Genomic DNA, 6708 nt, shown 5'->3' with positions numbered 1-6708 from the left:
GGATCGGGCCAACAAGAATGCGAAAAATGCGAAAGTACGAGCCTGATGAGGGAAAATCCCAGACCTAACCGAGACGTAACCGGCGTTATCCTCTAAAATATTTATCGCAACCAGGTTTAATTGGCTGTTTCGGTGTGGTACCGCATTACTACGTGATCCAAGCCGTAAAAAGGCTAGGATCAGGCCAATAAGTAAGCGAAAAATGCGAAAGTACGAGCGAGATGGGGGCAAATACCAGACCTAACCTAGACATAACCGGCGTTATCTTCTAAAATATTAATCGCAACCAGGTTTAATTGACTGTTTCGGTGTGGTACCACATTACTACGGGATCCAAACCAGAAAAAACCCAGGATCTGGCCAACAACAATGCGGAAAACGCGAAAGTATGAGCCAGATGATTGCAAATACCAGAACTATCCCAGACATAACCAGCGTTATCATCTAAAATACTAATCGGAACCAGCTTTTATTGACTGTTTCAGTGTGGTACCAAATTACTACGTGATCCAAACCAGAAAATGGCCAGGATCTGCCCAAAAAGTATGCGAAAAACGCGAAAGCACGAGCCAGATGAGGACAAATACCAGTCCTAACCGAGACATAACCGGCGTTATCCTCTAAAATATTAATCGCAACCAGGTTTAATCGACAGTTTCGGTGTGGAACCACATTACTACGGGATCCAAACCTGAAAAAACCCAGGATCTGGCCGACAACTATGTGAAAAATGCGAATGTCCGAGCCAGATGAGGGCAAATACCAGACCTAACCCAGACATAACCCGCGTTATCCTCTAAAATATTAATCGGACCCAGGTTTAATTGACAGTTTCGGTGTGGTACCACATTACTACGTGTTCCAAGCCAGAAAAAGGCCAGGATCTGGCCAACAAGTATGCGAAATATGCGAAAGTACGAGCCAGATGAGGGCAAATACCAGACCTAACCGAGACATAACCGGCGTTATCCTCTAAAATATTAATCGCAAACAGGTTTAATTGACTGTTTCGGTGTGGAACCACATTACTACGGGATCCAAACCAGAAAAACCCAGGATCTGGCCAACAACTATGCGAAAAACGCGAAAGAATGAACCAGGTGATTGCAAATACCAGAACTATCCCGGACATAACCAGTGTTATCCTCCAAAATATTATTCGCAACCAGGTTTAATTGAATGTTTCGGTGTGGTACCACATTACTACGTGGTCCAAGCCAGAAATAGGCCAGGATCTGGCCAACAAGTTTGCGAAAAATGCGAAAGTACGAGCCAGATGAGGGCAAATACCAGACCTAACCCAGACATAACCGGCGATATCCTCTAAAATATTAATCGCAAACAGGTTTAATTGACTGCTTCGGTGTGGAACCACATTACTGCGGGATCCAAACCAGATAAAACGCAGGATCTGGCCAACAAGTATGCGAAAAACGCGAAAGTATGAGCCAGGTGATTGCAAATACCAGAACTGTCCCGGACATAACCAGTGTTATCCTCTAAAATATTATTCGCAACCAGGTTTAATTGACTGTTTCGGTGTGGTACCACATTACTACGTGATCCAAACCAGAAAAGGGCCAGGAACTGGCCAACAAGTATGCGAAAAACGCGAAAGTACGAGCCAGATGAGGACAAATCCCAGACCTACCGGAGACATAACCGGCGATATCCCCTAAAATATTAATCGCAACCAGGTTTAATTGACAGCTTCGGTGTGGTACCACACTACGACGGGATGCAATCCACAAAAAACCCAACATCTGGCCAACAAGTATGCGAGAAATGCGAAAGTACGAGCCAGATGAGGGCAAATACCAGACCTAACCCAGACATCACCGGCGTTATCCTATAAAATATTAATCGCAGCCGGGTTTAATTGACCGTTTCGGTGTGGAACCACATTACTACGGGATCAAAATCTGAAAAATCCCAGGATTTGGCCAACAAGTATCCGAAAAACGCGAAAGTTGGAGCCAGATGATTGCAAATACCAGAACTAACCCAGATATAACCAGCGTTATCCACTATAATACTAATCGGAACCAGCTTCTATTGACTGTTTCAGTGTGGTGCCACATTACTACGTGATCCAAACCAGAAAAAGGCCAGCATCTGGTCAACAAGTATGCGAAAAACGCGAAAGTACGAGCCAGATGAGGAAAAATACCAGCCCTAACCGAGACATAACCGGCGTTATCCTCTAAAATATTAATCGCAACCAGGTTTAATTGACAGTTTCGGTGTGGAACCACATTTCTACGGGATCCAAACCAGAAAAAACCCAGGATCTGGCCAACAAATATGCGAAAAGTGCGAATGTACGAGCCAGATGTGGGCAAATACCAGACCTAACCCAGACATAACCCGCGTTATCCTCTAAGATATTAATCGCAAACAGGTTTAATTGACTGCTTCGGTGTGGAACCACATTACTACGGGATCCAAACCAGATAAAACGCAGGATCTGGCCAACAAGTATACGAAAAACGCGAAAGTACGAGACAGATGACGGCAAATCCTAGACCTAACCGATACATAACTCGCGTTATCCTCTAAAATATTAATCGCAACCTGGTTAAATTGACTGTTTCGGTGTGGTACCGCGTTACTACGTGATCCAAACCAGAAAAAGGCCAGGATCTGGCCAACAAGTATGCGAAAAATGCGAAAGTACGAGCCAGATGAGGGCAAATACCAAACCTAACCTTGACGTAACCGTCGTTATCCTCTAAAATATTAATCGCAACCAGGTTTAATTGACTGCTTCGGTGTGGAACCACATTACTACGGGATCCAAACCAGATAAAACGCAGGATCTGGCCAACAAGTATGCAAGAAACGCGAAAGTACGAGACAGATGAGGGCAAATGCCAGACCTAACCCAGACATAACCGGCGATATCCTCTAAAATACTAATCGCAAACAGGTTTCATTGACAGCTTCGGTGTGGAACCACATTACTGCGGGATCCAACCCAGATAAAACGCAGGATCTGGCCAACAAGTATGCGAAAAACGAGAAAGTATGAGCCAGATGATTGCAATTACCAGAACTAACCCAGACATGACCAGCGTTATCCTCTAAAATACTAATCGGAACTAGCTTCTATTGACTGTTTCAGTGTGGTACCACATTACTAAGTGATCCAAAAAAGAAAAAGGCCAGGATCTGGCCAACAAGTATGCGAATAGTGCGAAAGTACGAGTCAGATGAGGGCAAATCCCAGACCTAACCGAGACATAACCGGCGTTATCCTCTAAAATATTAATCGCAACCAGGTTTAATTGACTGTTTCGGTGTGGTACCGCATTACTACGTGATCCAAACCATAAAACGGCTAGGATCAGGCCAACAAGTAAGCGAAAAATGCGAAAGTACGAGCCAGATGAGGGCAAATACCAGACCAAACCAAGACATAACCGGCGTTATCCTCTAGAATATTAATCGCAACCAGGTTTAATTGACTGTTTCGGTGTGGTACCGCATTACTACGTGATCCAATCCAGAAAAAGCCCAGGATCGGGCCAACAAGAATGCAAAAAATGCGAAAGTACGAGCCAGATGAGGGAAAATCCCAGACCTAACCGAGACGTAACCGGCGTTATCCCCTAAAATATTAATCGCAACCAGGTTTAATTGACTGTTTCGGTGTGGAACCACATTACTACGGGATCCAAACCAGAAAAAACACAGGATCTGGCCAACAACAATGCGAAAAACGCGAAGGTACGAGCCAGATGAGGACAAATGCCAGACCTAACCGAGACATAACCGGCGTTACCCTCTAAAATACTAATCGGAACCAGCTTCTATAGACTGTCTCAGTGTGGTACCACATTACTACGTGATCCAAACCAGAAAAAACCCAGGATCTGGCCAACAACAATGCGAAAAAAGCGAAAGTACGAGCCAGAAGAGGGCAAATACCAGACCAAACCCAGACATCACCGGCGTTATCCTATAAAATATTAATCGCAAACAGGTTTAATTGACTGTTTCGGTGTGGTACCGCATTACTACGTGATCCAAACCATAAAAAGGCTAGGATCAGGCCAACAAGTAAGCGAAAAATGCGAAAGCACGAGCCAGATGAGGGCAAATACCAGACCTAACCCAGACATCACCGGCGTTATCCTATAAAATATTAATCGCAGGCGGGTTTAATTGACAGTTTCGTTGTGGAACCACATTACTACGGGATCAAAACCTGAAAAATCACAGGATTTGGACAACAAGTACGCGAAAAACGCGAAAGTATGTGCTAGATGATGGCAAATACCAGACTTAACCCAGACATAACCGGCGATATCCTCTAAAATATTAATCGCAAACAGGTTTAATTGGCAGCTTCGGTGTGGTGCCACACTACGACGAGATACAATCCACAAAAAACCCAACATCTGGCCAACAAGTATGCGAGAAATGCGAATGTACGAGCCAGATGAGGGCAAATACCAGACCTAACCCAGACATCACCGTCGTTATCCTATAAAATATTAATCGCAGCCAGGTTTAATTGACCGTTTCGGTGTGGAACCACATTACTACGGGATCAAAACCTGAAAAATCCCAGGATTTGGCCAACAAGTATCCGAAAAACGCGAAAGTAGGAGCCAGATGATTGCAAATACCAGAACTAACCCAGATATAACCAGCGTTATCCTCTATAATACTAATCGGAACCAGCTTCTATTGACTGTTTCAGTGTGGTGCCACATTACTACGTGAACCAAACCAGAAAAAGGCCAGCATCTGGCCAACAAGTATGCGAAAAACGCGAAAGTACGGGCCAGATGAGGAAAAATACCAGTCCTAACCGAGACATAATCGGCGTTATCCTCTAAAATATTAATCTCAACCAGGTTTAATTGACAGTTTCGGTGTGGAACCACATTTCTACGGGATCCAAACCAGAAAAAACCCAGGATCTGGCCAACAACTATGCGAAAAGTGCGAATGTACGAGCCAGATGATGGCAAATACCAGACCTAACCCAGACATAACCCGCGCTATCCTCTAAAATATTAATCGGACCCAGGTTTAATTGACTGTTTCTGTGTGGTGCCACTTTACTACGTGGCCCAAGCCAGAAAAAGAACGGGATCTGGCCAACAAGTATGCGAAAAATGTGAAAGAACAAGCCAGATGAGGGCAAATACCAGACCAAACCGAGACATTACCGGCGTTCTCCTCTGAAATACTACTCGGAACCAGGTTTAATAGGCTGTTTCAGTGTGACACCACATTACGGCGTGGTCCAAGCCAGAAGAAGGCCAGGATCTGGCCAACAAGTATGCGAGAAATGCGAAAGTATGAGCCAGATGAGGGCAAATCCTAGACCTAACCGATACATAACTCGCGTTATCCTCTAAAATATTAATCGCAACCTGGTTTAATTGACTGTTTCGGTGTGGTACCGCGTTACTACGTGATCCAAACCAGAAAAAGGCCAGGATCTGGCCAACAAGTATGCGAAAAATGCGAAAGTACGAGCCAGATGAGGGCAAATCCCAGACCTAACCGAGACATAACCGGCGTTATCCTCTAAAATATTAACCGGAACCAGGCTTAATTGGCTGTTTCAGTGTGGCACCACATTACTGCGTGGTCTAAGCCAGCAAAAACCCAGGATCTGGCCAACAACTATGCGAAAAGTGCGAATGTACGAGCCAAATGAGGGCAAATACCAGACCTAACCCAGACATAACCCGCGTTATCCTCTAAAATATTAATCGGACCTAGGTTTAATTAACTGTTTCTGTGTGGTACCACTTTACTACGTGGTCCAAGCCAGAAAAAGGACGGGATCTGGCCAACAAGTATGCGAAAAATGCGAAAGAACGAGCCAGATGAGAGCAAATACCAGACCAGAACGAGACATTACCGGCGTTATCCTCTAAAATACTAATCGGAACCAGGTTTAATTGGCTGTTTCAGTGTGGAACCACATTACTGCGTGGTCCAAGCGAGAAGAAGGCCAGGATCTGGCCAACAAGTATGCGAAAAACGCGAAAGTATGAGCCAGATGATTGCAAATACCAGAACTAACCCAGACATAACCAGCGATATCCTCGAAAATACTATTCGGAACCAGCTTTTATTGACTGTTTCAGTATGGTACCACATTACTACGGGATCCAAACCAGAAAAAACTCAGGATCTGGCCAACAAGTATGCGAAAAAGGCGAATGTACGAGCCAGATGAGGGCAAATACCAGAACTAACCCAGACAAAACCGGTGTTATGCTCTAAAATATAAATCGCAACCAGGTTTAATTGACTGCTTCGGTGTGGTACCACATTACTACGTGATCCAAACCAGAAAAAACCCAGGATCTGGCCAACAACAATGCGAAAGACGCGAAAGTACGAGCCAGATGAGGGCAAATAGCAGACCAAACCCAGACATAACTGGCGTTATCCTCCAAATTAGTAATCGCATCCAGGTTTAATTGACTGTTTCGGTGTGGTACCGCGTTACTACGTGATCCAAACCAGAAAAAGGCCACGATCTGGCCAACAAGTATGCGAAAAATGCGAAAGTACGAGCCAGATGAGGGCAAACACCAGACCTATCCCTGACATAACCGGCGTTATCCTCTAAAATATTAATCCGAACCAGGTTTAATTGACTGTTTCGGTGTGGTAACGCGTTACTACGTGATCCAATCAAGAAAAAGCCCAGGATCTGGCCAACAAGTAAGC

This window comes from Colletes latitarsis, unplaced genomic scaffold, assembly GCF_051014445.1.
Source record: "Colletes latitarsis isolate SP2378_abdomen unplaced genomic scaffold, iyColLati1 scaffold0018, whole genome shotgun sequence".
Taxonomy (NCBI): domain Eukaryota; kingdom Metazoa; phylum Arthropoda; class Insecta; order Hymenoptera; family Colletidae; genus Colletes; species Colletes latitarsis.
Note: the sequence above shows the minus strand (reverse complement) of the source record.